This window comes from Pyxicephalus adspersus, chromosome Z (genome assembly GCF_032062135.1).
Source record: "Pyxicephalus adspersus chromosome Z, UCB_Pads_2.0, whole genome shotgun sequence".
Lineage (NCBI taxonomy): Eukaryota > Metazoa > Chordata > Amphibia > Anura > Pyxicephalidae > Pyxicephalus > Pyxicephalus adspersus.
This window is the reverse complement of record NC_092871.1, coordinates 60,577,058-60,603,988: the sequence shown is the minus strand read 5'-3', so window position 1 is coordinate 60,603,988 and position 26,931 is coordinate 60,577,058. Positions and strand designations below refer to the sequence as shown.

General features: G+C 40.8%; 1 protein-coding gene and 1 long non-coding RNA gene across 3 annotated transcripts in view; one reads left to right on the top strand and one right to left on the bottom strand.

The window, feature by feature from the left end:
- Positions 1–26,205, bottom strand: LOC140343897 (uncharacterized). The gene is made up of 3 exons (XR_011923430.1): positions 26,130–26,205; positions 20,274–20,460; positions 1–136 (listed from the first exon to the last, which is right to left on the bottom strand). It is a non-coding gene; the product is annotated as an uncharacterized lncRNA (long non-coding RNA).
- Positions 1–26,931, top strand: part of ST6GALNAC6 (ST6 N-acetylgalactosaminide alpha-2,6-sialyltransferase 6) — a 61,529-nt gene that overhangs the window by 13,777 nt on the left and 20,821 nt on the right. The window lies entirely within an intron of this gene.

The following is a 26,931-nucleotide window of genomic DNA, read 5'->3' as shown; positions in this document are numbered from 1 at the left end:
CTGCACTCTCACGCAGCGTGGCAAGTCTTCTATTCCTGTCCTTGGGATTTTCTTGTCTACAGTGTTGTCTCATTTTTTTTTGCTTTGATTGTACTCCGCCAATTGCCTTACGTATTCTCAAAGACATTATTTCAGGCTAGAAATTTGGAAAAGAGTCCAAAAAAAAGTATGTAAGCAAAAGGCACACTGTCACTGAGCAATACATACATACATGCAAATATACCTCTGACATATACCACAGCGCTGTACAAAGATCACCAGTGCACTCACACGAGTCTGAGTCATATGTCTAGCAATTGCAAAAATGTGTTGATGCGTTTCTGAGTGATGGTAGAACATAGCAAGTTTGTTTGAAATGTCTCCATGCTTTTGCTGGTGATGACATACATACATACATACAAATATAGCTCTGACATATATCACAGCATTGTACAAAGGTTACTGGTGCACTCACATGAGTCTCAGTCATATGTATGGCAAGTTTGGTTGAAATGTCTCTATGCGTTTTCGAGTGATGGTGGAACATACATACACACATACATACAGTTTTATATATAGACTAGCTGATTACCCGGCGTTTCCCGGGTATTTATTTATTGCAATCTTGTATTATACAGAAAAAGGAATCAGATAAAGCTATAGTGATTTTCTTGTCTACGGTGTTGTTTCATATTTTTTGCCTTTGATTGCACTCGACAAATTTCCTTACGTTTTCTCAAAGACAATATTACAGTTCAGAAATTTTTCAAAGCGTCCAAAAAAAGTATGTCAAAATATAAGCAAAAGGCACACTGTCACTGAACAATACATTCACACATACATACATACATGCAAATATCCCTTATACATATACACAGACTTATAGACATATACCACAGACCTGTACAAGGATCAGCGGTGGACTCACATGAGTCATATGTCTAGCAAGTTTGGTTTAAATGTCTCAATGCGTTTCCGAGTGGTGGTGGAACAAAGCAAGTTTGGTTGAAATGTTTCCATGCATTTCCTAGTGATCACATACACACATACATCCAAATATAGCTCTGACATATAGGACAGCACTGTACAAAGATGACTGGTGCACTCACATGAGTCCCAGTCATATATATAGCAAGTTTGGTTGAAATGTTTCCATGCATTTTGGAGTGATGGTGGAACATACACACATACATACACACATACTGTTGAAGATTAACGTATTTCCCTCTTGAAAGAACAGGGACTTCTTGCTATAGATAAAACTTTCACAGACACATATGAGAGAAAGGTGGTATTGTTCTGATTTATTCAGAAAGGTGATGATATTTATACAAAGTGAAGAATTACAGAAAGGTAATTAAAAGTAAACAGTAAACAGTGATCTTTCAGGAATCCGGAGTCATTGATGGCCCTGAACAATGCATGGTCCAAATATCTAGGCTATCTCCTCTCATGCCCCAGTTTATTAGCCATTGTTTCTTTTTTATATGTTGGTCATTGTCAATCTTGTTATTCTTTCCTGTTTATACTTTGGTTATTGTTACACAAAAGAAACTTAATGAGATTTACAGGAAAATCACTCTTCACAATGCAGTAAGCTTTCCAGATATTTCAAAAATGGTGAATAACGGTCAGTTGGTCACAAGCCTGAGCCCAGGAAAACAAAAGGTGTAGATAAAAGTCTTGTTGGTATGAGGCAAAAGCCTTGTATATAGTATACTTTATGATTCCTTCTTATATAAAATAATTTCCCTCCTCAAGTTCATTCCCTGAACCTATATTACATTCAAGGATTTTGTACTCATACAAGAAACTCATACAAGAGACACACCACCTACTCCTTGGCAACACTGGCTTAGATTCAAATTGGTGTTGCATAAGCAAATAAAATATAAAGGTATCCAGCACTGGTATCAAAGATGACTTGTAGGTCTTAGGTGCCAGGGAAGACTGTAGGTCTAGAACTTGCGCTGTGCATCACGACTTTCATGGTATTTACAGGAAACCCTCACAGGAGTCTCTTTTAACCTTTTGCCTTGGAAAAGTGTAGTAGCGTCCTCATAGGTGAGATGATGATCTATGGCCCAACCAGGCTTGTCTCAGAACCTCCTGGAAACCTTTTAAAAGTGTAATTGGTCCCTTATAGCAACTTTTATCTAGACTTTGGTTTGAGAAATAAATATTCTTCAGGTGTGGGTATAACAGGGTCAGGTATTCCTTAGTCATATTGGATGAATGTGGTAGACTGAGTGGACAAACTACTTGGAGGGGCTGGACAGGACCCAGCTGCCTTGGTCCATGTTGGAACCAATGACAATATAGATGGAAGATGGAGAATCCTTAAAAATCAGTTTAGGGAACTAGGTTTCAAGCTGAAGAAAAGGACCTCAAAGGCTATATTCTCTGTATTATTGCCTGTACCATGCGCAACACAGGAAAGGCAGAAGGAGCTTAGGCAGCTAAACACATGGCTTAAGTCCTGGTGTAGAAGGGAAGGGTTTGGGTTCATAGAGCACTGGGCTGACTTTTCATTGGGGTACAAGCTGTATGCCAGAAATGGTTTGCATCTAAATGAAAGGGGGTCTGCTGTGCTAGGCGAAAGATTTAGGAGAATGGTGGAGAGGTATTTAAACTAGGACAGAGGGGGGGGTGGGACAGTTAAATAAGGCGGCAGAAAGGTTAGTCAAGGGTCAGACACTAGGGAGGGTGGATTGGGGATAGTTGGGGGGAGGATTATGGATAATTGTAAGGAGCTTCCCATGGTAAAAACAAACATTGGATTGTGCAGTACTAATTGTACTACAAAACAAAAGGATTTGGCAAATAATGATGGTAAAAGCAGCAACAGTTTAAAGAGCCTGTTCACCAAAGCTAGAAGTCAAGCAAACAAGATAGGGGAGTTGGAAGCCTTAACAAGTGAGGAGAATTATGATTTAATTGGTATTGCTGAATCCTGGCTTTGTTCTTCGCATGACTGGGCTGTCAATATTTCTGGGTATACTCTCTTTCATAAAGACAGAATCAAACAAAAGGGTGGCGGTGTCTGTCTCTATGTGAGAAGTGATCTAAAAGTGAATGTGAAAGAAGAAATTGCAGATGGAACAAGCGATGAGGTTGAGGCATTATGGGTGGAGTTGAATGTGGGGTTTATTAACACACAATTAATTATTGGAGTCTGCTATAGGCCCCCCAGTGCTAGGAAAGAAATATAGATAGAAAAAGCAGCAAAAAGTGGAGATTTCATACCCTGACATTGACTGGAGTAATGGCACTACAGGAACAGCAAAAGGGAGGAAATTTGTAAATTTAATACAAGATAATTTTATGGTACAGTTTATAGAAGTCCTAACTAGAAATTATACTCTGCTGGACCTAGTTCTTTTCAACAATGCAGAGCTTATAACAAATGTGCAAATAAAAGAGAATCTGGGTAGCAGTGACCATACAATGATTCAATTAATGTAAGCTGTAAACAGGAAGCAAAAACAGGAAAGATAAAAACAGTTAATTTTAAGGGAGCAAATTTTCCATTATTAAGGGCGGCTCTCTGTGACTTGGACTGGGAGACAATATTGTCCTCAAAGAACACAGAACAGAAGCGGGGATGTTTCAAGTTTGTTCACCAAAAGCAAACTGAAAAATATATTCCAATGGGTAATAAGTTTAAGAGGCTAAGAATAAAACCTATGTGGCTTACAGCTGATGTTAAAAAAGCCATAAGGAACAAGAAAAGGGCATTTCAAAAATATAAAAATGAAGGATCACCTTCATCATTTGAAACTTATAAAGAATATAACAAAAATGTTAAAAAGGAGATAAAATGTGCAAAACGTCAAACCCCCAAAAATGTTTCAAATATATTAATAGCAAAAAGTTCAGATCTAAGCATGTAGGCTCCTAAAGGATGTCGCTGGGTTGGTAACTGGGGATAAAGACAAGGCAGATTTACTAAACACTTTTTTAGGCTCTGTGTACATGAAGGAAAATGGCAGAGCTCAAGTCCAAATTCATAATAGCAATGTCACTGCCTTAAATGAGTCACGATGGCTCAGAACTGATATGATTGAGAAACAGCTGGGAAAAAGTCAGGTTGACAAAGCACCAGGACCTGATGTATTACATCCACGTGTCCTCAAAATGCTGAGCTTAGTTATTTCAAAGCCATTATTTCTAATTTGCTGCAATATCGAAAGCTAGCAAAGTACTTTCTTGTATTAAAAGAGGAATAGACTGCAGGGATGGAGACATAATCCTGCCCCTGTACAAAGCATTGGTCAGACCACATCTGGAATATGCAGTCCAGTTTTGGGCTTTTTGCCTTCCTCTGGACCAACTATGTGTTATAGGGTTTTATATCTGGGATATGTTTATTTCCCTAGTGGTTGAACTTGATAAACTTGTGTCTTATTTCAACATAACCTACTATGTAACTATGTAACTATGTTGTAATAGATCTACTAAGGGATGGCAGAAGATTTTGGTATCCCGGATCTCTATGATAAAGTGGTGCAAGGACAGATTACGGTCTGTAGAATAACCACAAATTAAATTTGGAGAGAGACTCAGTTTAAAATACTTCATAGAGTTTATAAGGTTTTTTGACCAATAAATACTATTCAATCTATGGACTTAATTAGTAAAAAATGTATAAAATGCGAGCATGAAAGAGTTACACCTAAACCAATATCTATGGAAAAATGTACTAGCTTTTATTACAAAAATAACAAAAATAAAATTGGTTCTGGAACCATTACTGAGTGTATTCAGGAACTGGGACTCAAGAAAAAATTATAAAGAAAGGAACTAAAGTTTGCATACTACTGTGTTACCTAGCAACACGCAGATCAATAATGTTGCAATGGATCCGTAAGGATCCACCTAAATTGAAAATGATTGAATCTACAATGCAGATGCTGTTTTATAAGGATCTATTGCAGGCAGAGGAATTAAAAGGAGATAATGATGTAACTAAGTTCTTTGATAAATGGTACTCCTATATGGAATACACTCTAAATCCAGAAGATCTGGGTCAAGTTTTACAACAGCATCGTCACTCCACATGGTATAATGCTAAATTTCCATAAGGTAAAGGCAATACTTAAACTCCTGGGCGTTTCACTGATGTCTGGATTTCTGTACCAAAAGCGGTACACTGCTTTTCATGAATTTTTTTTTTTTTTATATTGTAGACCTGTAATGTACCGAAATATGTCCAAACAAGGGTCTAGTAGATATCCTGAATATACCGTAATTTGGGAATATGGTAAGTGTTTTTTTTCATTAAAAAAAGTATATAAGACCTACCCTGAAAATAAGACCTAGTGTGTTTTTGGAAGCCCAAAAAAATATAAGACAGTGTCTTATTTTCGGGGAAACACGGTAGTAAAGTTTGAAACACACAATCATGTAAAAAAAAATTTACTTTAATAATAAAATGAAATAAAACACATGCATAAATAAATCAAAAATACTGAAAATGCAATAATTCTGTATATTGTATAGTACTAAATTTTTCTAAAATACCTCTCTAGTGTGGTAAATTTTAAAACAGAGTCCAACGTCACATACCTATAGACAAAACCACATAAATATGTTTTGTATTATTTTGTATTGGATTGGATACAGGAGTTTGTATTGAATTCAATACAAAATATTTGAATTTTCTGCTACGCCCCCCGTTGATGGACGCACGCACTGACGTTATCAAGAATCGCTGAGGGACACGTGCGCAAACGCAGAGTGTTCTAATTCTTTCTGTATTTCCCTGCAAAAAGCGTTAAATTTTTTGCATGGAAATTTATTTTAGATTGTAGGCTATAATTCTTAGGCATAACTCATCAAAATATGTCCAAAATTTAATAAATTTAATAACAAACTTTAAAAAAAAATTATAAAACAAAAAAAATTTATGGATGTAAATAAATTTAAAAAAAAAAAAAGAATAGGGTAGACTGAAATTACATGTTTTAGTAGTTAAAATATTTTAAAAAGAGATGTTTTGTTTGTATATTGTTCGGTTTCCTTCAGGAAAAACTAAACAAATACAATAGTTCCAAATCAAATTAAAATGGGATTCAATGTTTTTGAATCAGCAGCTTTAAAGTGATTTCAGAATAATTTTCCTAAATCTGTGCTTGGTCCTGCCCAGTCCCACTTTAATACTCGACTACCACTATGATGGAATATTTTCCTTTTTTCTCTCTCTCTCTAACCCCCTTTCTTGGAAATGTTGAATCCATAAAAAATGTGCATTGTATACTGCTTGCTAGTTTTTGATAATGGAAGACAATGGGTGTTTTGAAAACACAATTTACCAGATTGTCTGGTAATTGGTTGTCTGGGTGACTAATGTAAACAGTTATGCATTATAAATAGTAGCCACTTTCTAATATGAGATTGGGTCAGAACTCTGGGGGGCATACAGGGGATGTGATAAAATAGCATAAATATAAGTGCATATAAAAATACAAAAGAAATAGGAAAAGAACCTGACATAAATGTAATTGCCTAAAATGGCCATGGTGATTAAGGGGGGACTCAAAATTACAGAAATAAGTCAATAAATATCCAGCCTTAATGGCACAGGCAAAGTAATAGTCATTTTAGGATAATTAAATAAAATGCCTACTCCTTTCAGCATTAAGACAACCAAAAGTAGAAAAACAAGGAGGGAGATTGTCTTTGTGATGGACTGCTGAGAGGAGGGATGGGGCAGTATGAGGTTCAAGGTCCGCCAGCTCTGCTGCCAGTGGATTAAAGCTTAAAGCATACCAAAACTCAGCATTTTCACTTTACATAAAGGAGTAGACAACCCTTTTTTTTAAGTGCAACACCCTTTTTTAAAAAACAAAAAGAAAAAGGATGCAGTACTGCCCACCTAATTCTCGATTGCCTAGGCGAGCCTCCCAGGATTCCTACGTTGCGCATCCTGGAGACTCTTGGCTGCTCCTTAATGCTCAGGCATGTGCAGAAGGAGCCCTTTCATGAAAAGGGGAAAAAATTGCCGATCTCATGCATGAGCAAAGAGATCGGCAAGTTTTTTTCCCAATCTATGTCACCCGATCTCGGGCCTGTGTCGGATGACGAAGAAAGAAGAACCTGGAAGAAGAGGAGATGGCAGTGCCCAGCGCACCAGCCTGAAGACAGATACCGGGATGACGCAGGACCCAAAGGAAGAAACCTCCCGACGGATCGACTGCTCTGCAGGATTAAAGGTAAGTGGGATTTTTTTGTCTTGGGTTTATTTCCTCTACAAGAAAAGTAAATGGTGTACTTTCCTTTGGGGTACAATGCAAATTGCTGGATTTTGTTGCTGTATAAGAATATGTTGAAATATACCCTGTGCTCATTTAAAGGCTCTAGCCTTGCTCACTTACCTTGCAAGCTCCCTTGGAAGCTCTAAATACTTGAATCATCTAACATGAGGCTTTAGTTTCCGAATCTGTGCTTGGTCCTGCCCTCCAACCTTGTTGCTGGAGTACCACCACTCATCCTTCCTCCGAAGTGCTATTTTCATAGATTTGTACAATATACTTATTTGTAACATCTACAAATTGAACAATCAATTATTATGTGAATCATACACATCTGTTGACATTTTGGCTGTATTCCTTGTTTCATACTTATGTTGTACCTAATATGCTCTTTTTAAAAAATATACAATCACATCCAATCACTGTGGAGAATATCAAAAATTTTAATCAATTTTTTAAAACAGTATAGTCCCGTGTTTTTAAGTACAGGTATGAACAGGGCAGAATCTCACCCTGTCCCTGGAAATGGATCCCATTCACAGGGATGGTAAGGAAGGGTTTAAGATTTTGTTTCTGCACACACATCTCTTTTAAAGCTAGAACTTTAACCACCAAACCAATGATGTTTTAATTAGTTATGAAAAGCATTAAACCAAAGGTGCCCAAATTACGGCCTGCAGGCCTGCCAGATCCAGTTCTCTGCCCTCTCTGCTCTTTGTCTTGCAGGGGATGGGGCACACGCATCCCCTATGTTCCTCTTTGAGATCGTGCTGCCAGGGGAGTGAGAGAGTGGGCATGTCCTTTATACCTGGCAATTAGCTGCTTCCCACCCACCTTGTACTGTGAGATAATTCTGAGCAGCAGCATGAGAGCCCTTCAATGCTGCTGTCATTATCCTCATATATAAACCTTCATATCTTCCACAGCAATTGTCATAGAAATGTGATATTTTCAGGGTACACAGGGAACCATGTGCACTCTAACTGAACCAAATGTCAGTCCCCTAAACATACCAAGTTGCCAAATATGGGGGCACAAGCATAAAATCCCAATAACAAGCAGGGATATTTTAATATTAAGGGGGCTATTTCAAGAAGAGGGCCCCCAAATTGAGTTTGCATGTTAGGGACCCCTGGGTGCCACTTGCATGGCACTGAGGATTAGGGTACTGGAACAGAGAGATGTTCGCAACTGGAAATGTGGCAACCGGTAGGAAATGCCTTTTGCCTCCTCCCCTCAATAAAACTTTATACCCATCATAAAATGTTACCGTCACACAAAGCTATCACTTTACTCTCTATAAACCCCAATTTTTCTGTAAGAAAAGGGAAATGTAACTGGAAGAGCTGGACTCTTGTGGCTAACTCTCCTCTAATATTACATCACTATAGCAACATCACAAGATAAGGAAAACTATACCTGTCATACCGTGCTACCCTGTAACATATAGCTGGCCACTTACTTTCTGTGAATCCTAATATCTCATTAACTGGGACATGTAATGACCTAAAGATGTAGTAGTAAGAACACGTGTCTCTTGGCTATCTTTCACATGAATTGCATTTCTCTGGAAGTATCCATTGCAGAGATTTGGGGGTACAATGAAGGTTAACAGCCCCCTATAACTGACAGGAAGCATTGTATGGTACAGTTTCTGCTCTTTGGTACAGGAATGGTGAGCAGGGAGAAATATATGACCAGCCAGCACTGTATGATAACTTTTGTTTTGTATCCATCATTAAAAAAATGAGCCTCTAATGGTTTGTGCAGAAATTCTTTATTTGTCATCTCTTTAATTTGGTGTATGTACCTTATGGTATCTTGAAACATTTCAATATAACTTTATTTTAAATAAAACTATTCTAGTTTTAAACATACATCTTCTTTGTTTGTTTGCAATGTGGCCCGCAAGTTTTATCTCAATGTCAACAGCTGCCCCAGATGAAGCAAGAAAGCTAAAAGAATCAGAGACAAAGTAAGACAATGCATAACCCCATTAAAAAAACAGTTTGTGTAAGGAGAATGGAACATATACCAGACACATAAGTAACAAAGAGACCTTGGTAAGAGCTGAACATACCACACCGGTTTAACCCATTCATAACCGTTTAACACCACAATATACTTTTTTATAAACTACCTTAGATATGCTGACGGGCATGTGGGCTGGTGTCAGCATGGTACATTGCAGTCCTTTATGCTATAGAAACCCCAGTCCATAAGCCTGGTGTGCCAAGATTGGAGAGGGAGCATGCTGCTTTTTTAAAATAAAATTCCAATTTATTATAGTTAAAGAAAAACAGTTCTTGTAAAGCATAGGTATCCACTGCCCTACACCTGTAGTTAATAAATGTAAATGCTAACCTCTATCTAGTGTTTACCATTAGGCAAACATACTAACTGCAGGTTGGGCTCCAATCCTTAAAGTGATGTGTTATTTTGCTTCCATTTTCATCTTCAAAGCAGACTCAGCTCCTATTGTTGTCCATGAGACTTGATTTGACCCAGTGCACTACCCAGTAGCATGCTGTTTGAGGAACTGGGGGCAGGGACACAGCTGGCTGCCCTAATTATTCATTCATAATAAAACAAGATAAGGGCTAATTTACATTTTTTAACTACAGACAGAGAACAATGGATATTTGTAATACATTTTCTACAAACAGCTATGCCTTAACCCTCTATGGAAAGCTCCACAATTCACATTTGTTAACTTAAAGGATGTTTTGTTAGATAATATTTGATGTCGGCTCAGTAGCTGTTACAATTGCTTAGTGCACAATCATTCTAAAGAAATAGGGTAAATATGGCTGTTGCATGCCAGGGGAATGCCATTAAAGAGGAGTGAGTAACCCTAAAAGAATTTCTGATCTAAGTTTTTTAGACAGTTGTCCTTTAAAATTTGCTAGGGTAAAAATGTGACAAGAAAAAGTAACATGTTTTAAGAAATTCTGCTTGAGCAAGAGACTAAATTCACTGTAGTGATGCCACATGGGATTATCTAAGCGGTGTGAATGGGACAAGGCGGTTGAAAGGACAGAAATGACACAGACCAGCAGTAGCATGAGTACATATTGCACTACAGAGGACTTTGAGGTTTAGTTCACCATCTTTGAACCTCAATAGATTTTAAATTCCACACCTGGCTGTGTTTTTTCTAATCTCTTAAGAGTACTAGCATTTACATGACACTTATTCAGTGTGGGCCTTTGCTGGCGGAAACATGAATGATGTACTGTATATGTGTCACCATGCTTGCATACATGTAGTCTGTTAGGGGCTCCAGGGTTTGGGTCTGCTATTGAGAAAATAAACTAAACTTTGTTGTTTTCTCAGATCTCAATAGGTTCTGATCTGGGTTCTGGGGGCCTGACGACTATGTGAAGCCTTGGGTGAGATAAAGTCTTCATTCCTAGGTCCAACATACATATTCGCCAGACCTTATTAATGTGTCTCAGTTGTCCACCAATTTTTTTTAAGTGAGCTAACTAATGCTAGGGACCTTCTTTTTCACCCACTGTTTTGGAAGCCCGCTCTTGGATGAAAAAGTTGATTGATCTTTAATAAAGTGCATGTTCCCTTGTTTATTTTGGAGAAGTCAATATGGGGCACCATGGTATTCAGAAACTGAAGAGAGTTTATTTATTAGTTCAAAGGGGCAATTGTTTTGTTATAATTTATACTATTGATCTGCTGTACCTAATTGTGTAGGTTTTACCCTCCCAAATAAAAAAACAAAAAAACAGGACAAGCCTGTTTTGACTGTTCCTGGTGTGTCCCTGTCTCTTGCATGGTTTAACACTGCCAGTTTTCAACAACACATATTGGCCTTGTAGCCAAGGCACTTTTAGGCTAGATTTATAACTTTACACATGTGCTGCATTTTCCGCACCCAATAAATGATAAAAGTGTGAAAGTCGACTTGATTACCACTTGTTAATGAGGACACTAAACCAAAATAATCTTGGTACAATTCACCTTAATGTCAGCTGCAGTCCTTCCTTAGCGGACTACAGAAAAGAGGATGTGATTCTAGCCAAAAGAACCTAAAAGCTGAGAAATTGTCCTGTACAATCAGGTGAAAGTACATCTATAAGAGGTGCTCAATATCACCCTTAGGGATGCTGCAGGCAATCTCACAAGTAATTAACTTGTACATTACTTTCTATGGCAGTTGTGTGGGTACAGGACCACTAGCCAGCCAGCTAATGGGAGAGTTGAAATGCTATCAGGCCTGGAAGTCCCAGTACTATATCCAATCATCATACCCATATCCATACCATCAATAACAAAACACAACCTGGTTAGCAAACTTTGGCTATGCATGGCCGGATGTCTGAGGGTGGACTCTGAGCCCAAGATTGGTTTTATCTCCTGCAAGTACATTCTCACTCACACTTCTTGTTTTCTCAAGGTTATTTCCACCTACCGTACCTATTCCCTCCTTTTTGCCCGGCGAGGAGTGCAGCTTGTTATAATGGAGCAGGGGCTTTTGCAATACATATGGTCTTGGAAAGCATTATAATAGGGGGTAGAATCAGATCACTGCAACCCAATGGCAGAATCAGAAGGTCTAAATACTAGGACCATTTAAGCCGAAATTCTGAACAGATTCCAAGTGGGGCTCCAGAAAAGATACTTTGTTCTTGTTGCATTACATCATCATCGTAGAATCAACATGACATTACATCCAATTTTGTTAGAATAATTGGAGACATAATTCTTACTATTTCCTCAACTGACCGCCAAGCTCAGATGACAACAGCCACAACACATAAACACAAATTCCAAGAAAAACTAGAACAGACACTGGCAGTACCAGTGTCTCCTCAAACTATTTTAATAAGAGAACCAGTCATCCATTATCCATAATCAAACCAGATTAATATTAAAATCAATAGAATATATATAGTAATTCATTTTCTTTATTGTTTATTTAAAAACATACATATCATTAATTTTCATTGAATATATCATTAACCATACTATTGTTAATCAACTGGTTTGATTACAATATAACTAAAACTAAAAGCTACTCTAACTCTGGTACCCTTGTTCAAAGGGCTAGGGACAGGGAATTACAGTGAGGCTGCTTTTACGAGCCCCCAGATGAAATACACTTTTCACAAATACACATAAGAAATCTGAAACCAAAAAATAAATTAAGCAATGCAACAATAAATTGGCTTTAAAAATGTCCCAACAAATTAACTTAACCAAGAACCAATCAATTACCAGATATCATATCAGAATTATCAGATATGTAGGTACAACTTTCATCTCCAACTAATGCACACATTCCCCCTTGTGCAGCCAGTAAATTATCAGTGGCCATTCTATTCTGCAAGGCTACTCTACATACTTGTACTAGCTGTAAGCATATCCGTTGTCTCATTAATCACCTGATGTTTGAGTATAAATGTAACTTTTTTCATCACATTAATTCCTCACCCTGTCAAAGCTAGTCCCCAGAAGTATGCCATTCCTAAGTTAGGAAATATGTCTGTCTTTAATCTAAAACTCAAATGACGAAAGGAAGGTTCATTCCTTAAGGGGAAAAACTAATTTTGTTTTACTCTTACTGCTGGAATCACATACTACAAAGTACAGTTCCCTCTGGACATTGTAGACAACCTTGTAAGCTTTATGCCCACAAATAAAATATAATTTTCCAGGTAAGACCAGGGACTGGTTGGTGTGGTGGGGCAGGAAAAGGTTAGTGCTAAAAAATAAAAGAACTCTATGAAAAGAAGAGTTTATCTCTCTCTTTGCAAAATTTGTTAACAACTTCTCTAGAGCGGCCCCAACTCTCTGGAATGGTCTTCCCTCCTAATTTTATTCCCTCCCAATCCTATTTGGCTTTCTCCTACTTTCTGCTCATTTAAAAGAGCCTACCCATCTTCTCCTGTCTTTTGAAACCATCACTACTTCCCACCACTACATATCCCCCACCTATTGTGTATAAATTCCCCCACCTACTAGATTGTAAGCTCTTTGGGGCAGGGTCCTCTCCTCCTGTATCACAGTCTGTATTAGTCTATCATTTGCAACCCCTATTTAATGTACAGCACTGCGTAATATGTTGGCGTCATAAAAATACTGTTTATTAATAATAATATTAATACCTTTTACCATTTGCAATGTAGAAAAAGGCATTAGTTTTAATTCTACCAAATTGATATAAATGGGCTTTCCTACAATACATTTTAGACATGCTAGACATGACTGGCAATGGGTTTTTGCAAAGGAGGTAAAACCTGGGGCAAACCAATAACGCTAAATCAGATTAATACCTCCTTTTGATACATGAGTTACTCCATGTGACATTGCCGCCAAATAGAGGAACAAGGATTTGGGTGAAACAGGTCAGCCATCGATGTGCTTTTTCCCTAGAGATCCTTTTCCCAAGATCTCTGTTCCACCGCTTAGGCAGAAGACTGGAGAGCTGAGAGAATTTGGGAAGGAAAAAAAAATCACACTGAGGGGCTTCCTTTACTACCAGAAGTTGCTCAGATGGTTCCTCTGTTACTGCAAGAGCAGTGTCTCTAGCTACAGCATAAGCTAATACGTTGCCCTTGGTAATGGGGTCTGCTCCTTGCAGGTTGCAGGGTACTTGACGATTGCAAGTTGTCTTGTCAATAAAATGGCCTCCAATAACTTTTTCAACAAAAAGGCATTGGAAATCTCCTTCCTCATAGAGGTCAAAACCTATCCACTGCTAGAGGTAGCCAAAATCATGGGCTACTCCAAAGGCATACCTTAAGTATGTATAAATGTGTACTACCTTTTCCTCTGCTAAGTTACAAGGTTCTGTAAGTGCCACCAATTCATCAACCTTGGCTGAATACCAACAGGGAATTTGGTCTGTCTTTACCTCAGCCTGGCCATCAACAATTGCAAAGGCTGTGTGAGGGGTACTTTGATCATCATAGATCCTTGACCGATCTATGAAAAAGGTCCATTCGGCATTCAGCTCTAGGTTCATCAGAAAGGTGAGGGAAAGGTGTGAAAATGATCTTAGTGACCTGGAGACAATTATGAGCATCCTCCTTTTCCATGGTGTGCCCTTCTAATGTGACAGGGTCAGGTTCGGGCAACAAAGTGGCAGGCTTTAGAATGTGGCATCTGAGAAACACAAAATTGGGAAGAGCCAAAAGGGGCAAGCTCATACTTAGTTAGCCTGGCAGCAGACAAATGTCTAGTATTAGCATTTGACATCACTGTATGTACTGAATGAGGTACCAAAAACATCAGCTGATTACCCAGCACAATTTGCCATCACAGTTTCTACCATCATTGCAATAGCCTACACAGTCCGAAGGCAAGGCTAACGCAACCGGATCCAAGTGTGCACTGTAGTAGTCAAGGGGCTTTGTTTATCCCCGTGTTTCTGGGTCAATACAGCCAAGTTATGTTCTCTCGATTCATGACAAAGGCTTGTTGTAGTTTAGAACGGCCAAAACTAGTGCCCAGGTAATGGCCTCCTTTAGGAGTTGTACGGTCCTCTTACTTTCACGAGTCCATACATAAAATTGTGGCTTTGCAGTCTTTGTTATCTCATACAGAGGGGCAGCACTGATCGACAGTATATTAATATACCCTTTATCAAAAAAACATGTATTACTGACTCTATACCCAAATATTGATGCCCAGAAAGTAGATACTGTGACACCTTACTTACATAAGGGCAGTCTTTTTGAGACGCCCTAAATCATTGGCATCTGAAAGTCCAGTAAGGAAATCATAAAGTTGTGCAGAAAGTTCATTAGAATATTTAATCGCCATGAAAAACAAGGAGAAAGCCGGCTGGGAAAAACCCAGGAATTCCTCTGCATGTTCTTGGGGGAGCTCAAGACGCATTTCCTCAGAGGTACAAACTATGTGACAATTTAATTAGCCGAAGAGATCTCTTCTGTCATAATACCTGTCGGTTCCCATAGCGGCCTCTGCTAAACCGTTCTGCTGTATCCCTCACACTGCTCACACTGACACACCACAGGGTGGAGGAGCTCCTTAAAGGTGCAGAGGCTATTTAGTCTCAGCAGTATTGGAGGCTGGTGCTGTGGCTTTGCACCAGCTATCTTGATACTCTGCTCGTAATTTCTTTGTGATTTGTGACCTGGCCTGACCTGTGCCTGGAACCTGACCTTGCCTGTCTGCTGCCTGCCCTGACCTTTGCCTGGAACCTGACTTTGCTTGTTTGCCGCCTGCCCTGACCCATGCCTGGAACCTGACTTTGCCTGTCTGCTGCCTGCCCTGACCTGTGCCTTGAATCGGACTGCATCCTCCTGCCACCTGTCTCCAAGGGCCACGACCTGGTGACCCCCAGCAGCAAAGAGCCCAGTAGCCTCCTGGCTACTGGCCTATCACCCTTTGCAGGGTGCCCTGGTGAAGATTGATGGGACATAGAGATGAAGCCTTGGTTAATGTAAATGAACTCTTTGAGAAGTTGGCAGAACTTTATGATGCCACTGCTAAAGCAGCCCTCTGCAATCTTCAACAAGGCCGACGCCCGGTTGAGGACTACATTTCAGACTTCCGCAGATGGAGCTTTGATACCCAGTAGAATGACGCCGCTCTCAAACATTAGTTCCGGATCGGGTTATCTGAATGTCTGAAAGAAGAGTTAACCAGAGTGGGTTTTCCAGACTCCCTAAATGACCTAATCAGGCTAGTAACCCAGATTGACCGAAGATTACGGGAGCGCAGGATGGAGAAGTCAGTAACCCTTCGCTTGCCCTGGTCTTCTAATTACCTACCTCCATCACCATTGGTCCCTGAACCCACTCCACTTCCTGTCTCTATGGATTACCCAGAACCTATGCAGTTGGGTCTAGCCAGGCCCAAACTGGCTGCAGAGGAGAGCCAGAGGCATTTTCAGGCGGCCTGTTTTGTGGCTCTCCTGGCTATCTGCTGCGTAACTGCCCCATAAGACCTGGGGGCAGAGGTGAGTCGACTCCCTCACCCCCAGCCACACTAACTCATCCGTCCTCCGCTCATATTTCGCTCTCTTTGTTCATCCGGGGCCCCGACAGAACCACTGAAGTACAAGCCATTGTTGATTCTGTGGCTTGCACCTGTTTCTTGGATGTCACCCTTGCCAAGCAACTCCTTGTACCCCTTCGCAACAAGGAACAACCCCTCGACTCGCAGATGGCTCTACCATCAATACTGGACCAGTTACATTGGAGACAGTTCCCCTTCTCATAACTATAAAACCGGGGAATCAGGAGCTTTAAGGTTTCGATGTGATACCCTCTCCAGTCTTTCCCTTTATCCTGGGTATACCATGGTTGCAGGCCCATAATCCCTGTATTAACTGATCCACTGGTGAAGTGACTTTTGCATCTGCGTATTGCCAGCAGTGCTGTTTCCCAAGGTGCAACCAGCTATTGTGCCTGGATACAGAGAGGAAAGGGCTCATCCTCCTTACCATGACTTTTCAGATGTTTTTGACAAGAAGGGGGCTGATGCCCTTCCCCCTCATCGTATTTACGACTGCCCAATTGAACTTTTGCCTGGAGTGGAGATTCCGTTTGACCGTATTTATCCTTTCTGAACCCAAACTTATTACCCTAAAGGAGTACATTGATAAAAACCTGAAGAAGGGATTCATCTGGCCTTCTACTTCACCTGCAGGGGCCGGCATATTTTTTGTGAAAAAGAAGGATGGGACTCTCCGTCCTTGCATAGATTTCCAGGATCTTAACAAGGTGACAATCAAGAACCGTTAACCCTTTGCCCCTTATTACAGAACTTGTACAGAGGTTGCGCACAGCCAAAGTTTTCACCAAGCTGGACATGCGGGCAGCCTATAATCTAATAAGGATTCGGGAGGGAGACTAATGGAAGACAGCATTCAGAACCCGCTTTGGTCACTTTGAATATGTCGTCATGCCTTTTGGGCTTTGCAATGCCACTGCTACCTTCCAGCACTTCATAAATGAAATCTTCCGTGATTTTCTAGACATATTTCTGGTAGTCTACCTCAATGACATTCTGATCTTCTCTTCATCTTTGGAGGAGCATAGAAACCATGTCAAAAAGGTCCTAGGTCGCCTCCGCGTTCATGGACTATATGCCAAGCCAGAGCAATGCGAATTGCAGTCACATCAGTGATTGAGAATTGCTGGCCATTAAGTCTGCTCTTGAGGAATGGCGTTACCTTTTGTAGGGAGCCAAGCATCCTATTCTAATATTCACGGATCACAAGAATCTGGAATACCAGAAAAAGGCCAAAAGGCTTAACCCTTTTGGCTCTTTTCTTTTCCCGCTTTGATTTTCATGTGACCTTCTGCCCAGGGGCAAAAAAATACCAATCGCGATACCCTATCTCGTAAGTTTCCAAAGGACCTAAACCCATCTTTGCCTGATACTATTCTAGCCACTAAGAGTTTCATGTTGATTTGTCCTGACCTAATGGAACAGATAAAAAGGGCGTTGCACACCTACCCAGTCAACCCAAACCTCAACCTCACCAGAACAGGTAATTTTTTGTTCCTGAAACACTCCGGCTTGCCGCTTCAGAAGCCTGTCATGACAACCTGCTGGCAGGTAATTTTGGAGTGCCCAGGACTCTGGATCTCATACAGCGGACCTTTTGGTGGCCAGAGCTTCCCCAGGATTGTAAGTGGTTTGTCTCCTCGTGTGTCACCTGTGCCCGTTCCAAGAGTATGGGAGTTAAACCATGGGGGTTACTTGGACCCTTGCCCATCCCAAATCGGCCTTGGAGCATGCTATCTACGGACTTCATTGTGGAACTTCCCCCTTCAGGGGTGTACAACTCCATTTTCGTAGTGGTTGATTTTATCCCAATGAAGGGAACAACCTCGGTGGCAGCAACAGCTGAGACATTTCTATAGGGAGATAGTCCATCTCCATGGAACTTCAGACAAGATTGTATCTGATAGAGGGGTGCAATTCACCTCCAAATTCTGGCAAGAAATCTGCAAGAAGCTTCTTATAAAAACTTGTTTGTCCTCTGGCTATCATCCCCAAAGTAATGGTCAAATGGAGAGAACCAATCAAACCCTGGAACAATATCTCTGCTGTTTCTCAGCTGCTTCACAGAACAACTGGGTCCCCCTGCTGCCCATGGCGGAGTTTGAATACAACAATGCAGTTCATTCAGCCACCTCTCAGTCACCATTTTTTACAAACTATGGATTTCATCCTACCTCGATTCCAAATTGCCTTGTTAAGTCTTCAGTTCCAAAGGTTCAAGATCGTGTCACTTTAATCTCTGACAGTTTGAAGAGAATAAAGTCCTGTCTAGCTCAAGCACAGGCAAAAACAAAGAGGGAAGCTGACAAGAAGAGGAGGTCTTGTCTTAAATTTAGGCCTGGGGACCTTGTCTGGCTACCCACTGCCAGCCTGAGACTTTGCTGCCCCTCTAGGAAGTTGGGCCCCATGTTTATTGGTCCTTTCCCCGTCTCGAAGGTCATCAACCCGGTGGCTGTTTGACTTACGCTACCCGACTCCTTGAAAATACCTCCAGAATTTCATGTGTCCTGCTTGAAATCAGCTGTACTAAGTTCTTTGGCTGGCAGATCCTCTCAACCACCTCCTCCAGTATTGGTTGAAGGTAATAAAGAATTTGAAGTTGAGGCCATCCTGGATTCTAGGAGGTCATGGAGTCGTCTTCAGTACCTAGTTAAATGGAAAGGTTTTGGTTCAGAGTAAAGTTCCTGGGAGCCTTCTGGTAATGTTAATGGCACTAGGTTGGTAGGGGCTTTTCATCGGGCACACCCGGATAAACCAGGCTCTGGGGTCACCCGGAGGTTTCCCTTAAGCCGGGGGGCACTGTCACAATACCTGTCGGTTCCCACAGCGGCTTCTGCTAAACTGTCCAGCCTGTGTACCCAGCCAAGCTACGTGCCTGGAACCTGACCTTACCTGTCTGCTGCCTGCCCTGGTCTGTGCCTGGAACCTGACTTTGTCTCTCATCATTTCAAAGATAGTGGCCCAATGGGTTTCAGTACTATTACCATGTTTGTTCAATTTATATATTAGTTCAATTATAATAGGTACAAACAAATTTCAGGTGTTGGGCAAAACCATAAACGTTTTGGCATGTTGGGTCTCTTTCATAATTGTTCTAAACGTACTTGCTGTCGACGGTACCCAATGACTTTGTGTAACAATTGTTCCCCTCCCTCTGTTTGTGACACCCTAACATGGGCTATAATTATCTGGGTTTTAGATGGTGAACCAATTTGCTGGTAAACTACTTCAGTAGAAGACTGTGCAGTTGCCTCCTCTCTTTTCCTTAGCTCCTCAGTTTACCTTAAAATTTCAGAGTGAGCCGAAATGTGTGGGGCTGCAGGGGAACTCTCTTTCTCTAACTTAATTCTCTCATGAGCTATACAGTACTGGTTGTAAAATGCAGTGGCATCTTGGAGGAGGCTCTCATCCTCAGATTCACTCTCAGTGTCTGTCTCAGCTGCAGGAACACAGCATACCGTTTACGAACTCCTCCCCCAGCTTCTGTGTGAATAACTGCTTTTGCTCCATCTCCCTCTAAATATAGAAGGGAAGCCCAGCTGAAGTTCAAGCAGCTGGAGCAGAAGTTAGGGGGTTAGACTTCTCAGGTTCATTTCTACTGGAAGACTCATTTTTCTTCCACAGCCCACCCATACCTGTCTGAAATGCGTGCCTAAAAAAGACAGGCAGACAAGCAGAACCTCCAAGATCTGCAAAACTGAATGTGCAGTAGCAACCTGACACAATCAAGAATGATGCCTGAGAGCAGGCTAAATTTCAAGTCAGATAGTAATATATGAGGGTGAGTAGCAACTGCTTAATCACAACAGAGCAATATAACAACTTACAAAGGTACCTCTACAAGTAACAATTCATTAGGATGGTGGCTGTAGTTCTCACTGCACCTAGAGCCGTTTACCAAAACACAGCTGTGGTCAGTACACTGCTTGCCCTAGACAAGCCCAGTGGTGAAGAGTGACCAACCTTACAGTCTTGCAACCAAGTAAGTACAAATAACAGCAATAAAGCAATAGAATATTAGCAAGAAAAAAATCTCACCGCACAGGGATCTTGGCGTCGCTGGTAAGCGAACCTCTCCACGAGTGATGCCCCAGATCAAAAGGAAAGGAGAGACTGGTAAGCAAATCTCATCTGCGGCCGTAATAGTTCATCCTAGTCCTCCAGGTCTGGTGGTACACAGAAGAGGGAAGCAGCTGATCCTCATTACAGCCCGCAAAATTCTACCCTGATAAGGAAAAGCAATACCTCTGTTCACGGTGGGATGATTTAGAGGGTTTACTTGGAATAAACTTTACAAAGTAAAAGATTAGGAGATAGAGCAAAGCAAAACACACATGTGTGGAGACCCAATGGCAAGATTAGAAGGTCTGACTACTAGCCTCGAGTGAGGACCATTTAAGCTGAAATTCTGAACAAATGCCAAGTGGGGCTTGGCATCTATTCTTGTAACATTACACGAGCATTCTAAAATCAACATGACATTACATTCAATTTTTTTTTTAAATATTTCTTTATTGGCAGAAAGAAAAACACAAATAATCATATCGTATCAAATAACATTGTATCAAACAGGTATTTCTCCTGCCCTTACACCATTTTCCAATTTTCCATACAAAAAAAGTCAAATCAACAAAATTAACAGTACATAACTAATAACAAAACATAACATAGCACATGGGTATTGCCAGAAATAAGTTGCTGAACTCCGTTGCTCCAGAGGTCACAGAAGCAATCGACCCCTTTATTTCAATATTTCAAAGCACTTTCACAAAATAGCCACAGATTACCAAATAGGACATATATACAACATCCACCAATCTTTATTCAATCATATCTCGCCAATATCTACCAAGTCATTCATAGTCTAGTAAGTATTAAGATGGGTGAATTTTCCTGGTGTCATACCAGACCGTATGGCGAAAGAGTTCAATAATATCGTTGAGTTGGGTGGGTGATAAAGTGTGTCGTAAATAGTTCATCCAAGTGTCAAAGAACCTTTGTGGATGGGTATGACTGTGCTAAGTAGCTTCGGTTTTATCTATCACCATTATAGCTTGGAGATATTGTAAAGTTGCGAGGTAGTGGGGAGAGGGGGTTCTATCCATTGTTTCAATATACATTCCTTAGCTGCTAAAAGACAAAGATGCTCAAATTTAGAAATTGAAGATTGTGTTTGCGTCATATTAGGGGCTGGTATTGTGGAAACATCGTGGAAGAGGGCCAAATGTGGACGTAGTTGTCTAGCTTGCCCTATGATTAATTGCAAAGACTGTTTTCCGAGATTGGAAAATACCAGGGCAGTTCCAAAGGGCATGTTCCAATGATGCTCTGTTATAGGCACACTTAGGACATGTAGTAAGCCTGGAGGCAAATTCACTGGGTTTAACAGGTACATCAAAAGCATAATATGCTCTATGGATAATTTTAAAATGGACTTCTCTTCATTGTTCACTGATCAGTATCTTGTGCACACGCTCCCAACTAGTCTCCAAAAGATCCAGGGTATCTGTGGGGGAAAGGTCCAAAAAAGAAGCCCATTTCAGTTCAAAGGACGGTAAGATAGGTGTGGGGACAATACTGTCCATTAAGCGAGGATAAAGCAGAGATATGGAGTGTTTAGCAGAAGCATCACCCAAAAGAAGTGTGACCATTGGTGGAAGTGATAGGTTGGAGCGAAAGGCGGTGGAACCAATAAAGGTGGTTTTGACTTGTAAATAGTATATAAAGTGATGTGGTGGTAGTGCGTATATGAGTCTAAGTGTGTCAAATGGACGAAGTTTATGAGTATCATCTAACATTTGTCCCAGACATCTAAGGCCCCTCTCATCCCATACTTCAAATGCCTTGTATGCAAGGCCCTGAGAAATGTAAGGTGTAGAGCGCAGAGGGGTAGCAGTAGTGGGCCCTATATGGCACCTAAATAACTTATTTTAACTTTTATTTCCCGCCAGGCCACCAGAGTGTCACGCAGCAAGAGATTACTTTTAAATTCACAAGGAACAAAGGAAAATGGAGTGTTTAAGAGCCCTAAAAGGGAGTAGGGCTGTACTAAGAAAGACTCCATACTTGTAATCGTGTAATGCTTAATGTTGTGCCACCAGTCTTTTACATGTCTAAATACACAGGCCAGATTGTATTTTCTCAAATCCAGGAGACACACCCCTAAATTCTGTTTTGATAAAAACAATTTAATCCTAGAAATACGGGGGGGGGGGGTTACCTTGCCAAATAAAAGAGGTGAAAGCCGAGTGGAGTTTCTGAACATCAGTATGACATAACAGGAAAGGCAATGTCTGCATAGGATACAGCAGTCGTGCAAAGCTGATCATCTTAAAAGGATGGCAGCGTCCCATCATTGATAAAGGTGAAGTTTTCCACCTTCAGCTCATCCAGAATTTTAGTGATAAGTGGGGAATAATTTAAATTGTACATATCTGGAGTAGAGCGTGAAAATTTAATTCCCAAATAAAGAAGGTATGACTTTGGTAGCTTAAGACCCAAGGACTCTGCACAAACCAATATTTCTCTAAATGGGGTCAGGGAGAGGCTCAACAGTTCACTTTTCATATAGTTAATTTATAATCCTAAGAAGGCACCAAATGATTGTATATGTTGGATGATTTTATGTAGGTCTCTGACTGGGTCCTTAAGAAAGAGCATTATATCATCTGCAAACATCACCAGACTATAGTGTTTACCCCCTATCCCCACTCCTTCATTTATTTTTCGGACTTGTATACATAGATTTGAAGGAGTTTGCAATATGGCCCTTGAATCCAAATTTCTCCAACACCATGTGCAACCAAGGCCATTCCACACTATCAAACGCTTTCTCAGCATCTAAGGCTAAAAAAGCCGATGATACCTGAGAAGATCTATCCAATCTAGCATGCTCCAGAATCATAAGAACCTTTTGAATATTATAGGTAGTGGATTTCCCCAAAATAAAGCCCGTTTGTGCAGGACTGACCATTCAAGGGAGGATGCCCACCAAGCGGTCCGCCAGAATCTTGGAGAATAGTTTTAATATCCTTATTCAACAAAGATATAGGAGGGTAGGAGCTAGGATCCAAAGGATCCCTATACTTTATTAAACGCTAGCCGTCCAGAGTCTAGGTAAGAGGCTTGAGAGTACATGGAGTTGTACTCTCAAGCACATTGATTAAAATTTTGATTACATTGATTAAAATTTTGTAAAACTCGGATGGAAAACCATCTGGACCAGGTGCCTTGTAATTGCCAAAATTCTTGATGGCCCTAAGCACTTCTTCCGTTATGGACCCATTTAAATAGTTTAGTTCCTCCTCAGTTAACTGTGGAAGACCTAAATGGTCCAAAAAAGTCTTTCCCTGAGTAAAATTTGTGTTTTGAGAGGTGTATAAATCGTTATATTAATATGCAAAAATATTACCCATATCCTTGGGCGATTTTTGAACAACACGGTACTTGTCCCTTATAGCTGTAATGCTGGGGGGGGGGGCTTTTGCAAGATTGGCCAGCAACTTCCCAGTTTTTTTACCATACCTAAAAAACTCCACCTCGCGGTAAGAGCGAATAGTGGCGTTGTACTGCCCAATCCAAAAATCACAGGATTTTTTCGCTTGCATCCAAGATTCTTTAGCAGACAAAGACAGTGAGGATTTATATGCCAAGTATGCCTGCCTGGCGGTATGACAAGTGGCACAATATTTGTGTAAGGTTTCTTTTTTAGTTGAAGAAGCATATGCCATTATTTTACCACGAATGACCAGTTTGGTCATCTCCCAATACAGGTGGGGATTATTTTTATGTATCGCATTGTAATCGCCAAAATCACACCATCAGTAATGTAACTGATGCTGAAATTATTCATCCTTAGCCAGATAGGCAGGAAATTGCCATATAAATTCCGTTTTACAAAGGAAACCTTTTTGTCAGAGTCACAGAGACTGGGGCATGATCCGAGATCACAAGGGGATGGATAATACCAGAATCAATTCTAAACAGGAGGTCATCAGAAAGTAATATAGTATCCAATCTAGACAAGGTTGAGTGGACCTGAGATACATGCGTAAAGTCCTTCTCTAAAGGGTGGAGGTGCCTCCAGGAATCTGTCAATCCAGTCCCTGTAAGGAAAGAGAGAAACACTTAGCGGACATATGGCCCTGCTTGGGTGGTGGGGGGATCCTATCTTCCACAGAACTGGGTACAGCATTAAAGTCACCAGCCACGATTAAAGGCACTTTGGGAAGAGATTGCACTGTGGTAAGCAGATTATTATAAAACCCCTGATTGTCCGAGTTAGGACCATAAACTGCCAGAAAGGTTAAAGCATTGGCTTGGAATTGGACCGTCATGGATGCCCATTTTCTCTCAGAAACATCACAGGACTTTGAGATTGTGGAGTGTTGAAGCTTCTTGTGTAAAAGAATGAGTACTCCAGCTTTTTGGCCTGGAGCTGAAGCCCCCCACACTTCTCCCACCCAATCTTTAGCCATCAAATGAAATTGGGAAGCTGAGAGGTGGGTCCCCTGAAGGATAGCTACATCCGTTTGTAATTTCATTAAGTGGCATAGAACAATAGTGCGCTTGGTGGGGGATTTCAATCCCTTTACATTCCAGGACACGATTTTCATCACGGGGTTTATGGGGGAAAAGAGCTATAATTGCTGGGATGAAAGATATGAGCAGTCCCGTGTCATCGTCCCAACCGAGCGGTGGCACAGAGAAGATGCTTCTTTCCATATTTGAAGGGGTCTGTAGATCCAGGACAGTGACAGCAGCAACGCATCCATGGACATTAATACGACTGGCATACCCATGAGCAAAACAAACACCTAACAACATAGTTGTCCCATACCATATTACTCTTAAGCGACTTCCTTTTTTCCCAATATTGGGTACAATAACAGCATAGATGGCAGGGAACAGCATCATGCATAAGTGAACTTTCAATCTTCTGCTTCTGCCATCTCCATGCATTGTATCAAAAAGGATATGATCACACAAATGCAGTGTGAGCAAGAAAAAAAAGAGAAAACCAATAAAGACCACCAGCTCTATCTAGTGGACAACAGATAGCAAACAAATGAAATAGGGGCTCCTTGTTAGGGGCATGTAGAAAGGCCCAGCCGGGCAATACTGCCAAGAGAGTAAGCATTTAGGATCGTGGGGACCTGGATCTCTGTGACTGGTCGTCTTGCTGCCTGGGTGGTGTAGCAACCAGGGTGGAGGAGGGTGTGGAATGGGGCAAGGCTTTCACCATTTCTGCAGCCACCAAGGGATCTGTAAATATCTTAGCTTCCTGATCCGGAATAAAGATTTTAAGCACCGCCGGATACATGAGTGCAAAGCGTAAATTTTTGTCGATGAGTTCTTTGCAGATCAGGGAGAAGGCCTGGCGTTTTTTGGTAGTTTCAACTGAGTAATCAGAGAATAACATGACTATGATCGGCCGGGGCAATGCTTTATTCCTCTGAAGAGGACCTAACCTTTGTGCTCTTTCTATTTTCATTGGGTGTTTCAACCCCAGAGCTTTAGGAAGCGTGTTGGAGCAGATTTTATGGAGATCTGGTGCTTTATATGACTCAGGAATCCCGATAATTCTCAGGTTACTACGGCGCTCCCTATCCTCCAGATCTATCATCTTATCTTGCAACAGCTGGTATTGATCCCCCAGTTTCTGTTGTTTAGTACGGGTACTGATCAGGTCATCTTCCAGGTCACTAATGCGCTGTTGCATAGCTTGTATTTCTGCCCCAAGGTTCTGTACCAGCTCTGTAATGGGCTGTATATGTATTGCTAAAGCTTATTTAATATTCAAAAGCAGTGCTGGCTGGAGGTGCTGAGACACCTCAGAGACAAGTTGTTTGTAATCAATAGAAGGGCAGAGATGAGAAGGGCTGTCAATCCTACCTTGACTGTGTGCTTCAGCCTCGTGGTCTGATATGGCGTCTGCCATCTTGGCTTGTGCAGCCTTCTGTGCAGTCAGCTTCTGCTGACCGCATTTTGAAGACTGGGAGACGGCTATGACGTGATCCATCTGTGCCCCGGAAGCAGGAGTGTATAATAGCGTTGTGTGACTCACCGCAGAATGAGGAGAAGAGGGACTAGATGGAGCCGGAGCCGTGTCTCACATCACTCCTCACATTGGGCGCCGGAACCGGAAGTCACATTTAATTTTGTTACAATTAATTGGAGACATAATTCTTACTATTATCTCAACTGACTCTGTCAAGGTCAGATGATAAAAGCCACATTGCACAAACACAAATTCCATGAATATCTAGAACAGGCACTGGCCAAACCTGCTCAAAGCACTCTAATAGAGAACTAGTCATCCATTAGCTAAAGTATATAATCAACCCAAATCAATATTAAAATCAATATAATATAATATTGAATTTTCTTTATCAAAGGAATGCACTGCAGAGATGGAGACATTATCCTGCCCCTGTACAAAGCATTGGTCAGACCTCATCTAGTATATTCAGTCCAGTTTTGGGCACCAGTTCACATAAGTATTTTGTAGAATTGGAGAGAGTGCAGAGAAGGGCAACTAAACCAATTAAAGGAATGGAGGAGCTCAGCTATGAGGAGAGATGAGCTGAACTGACTCTATTCTTCCTTGAGAAGAGAGGTATAAGGGGGGTATATATATATATATATATATATATATATATATATATATATATATATATATATATATATATATATA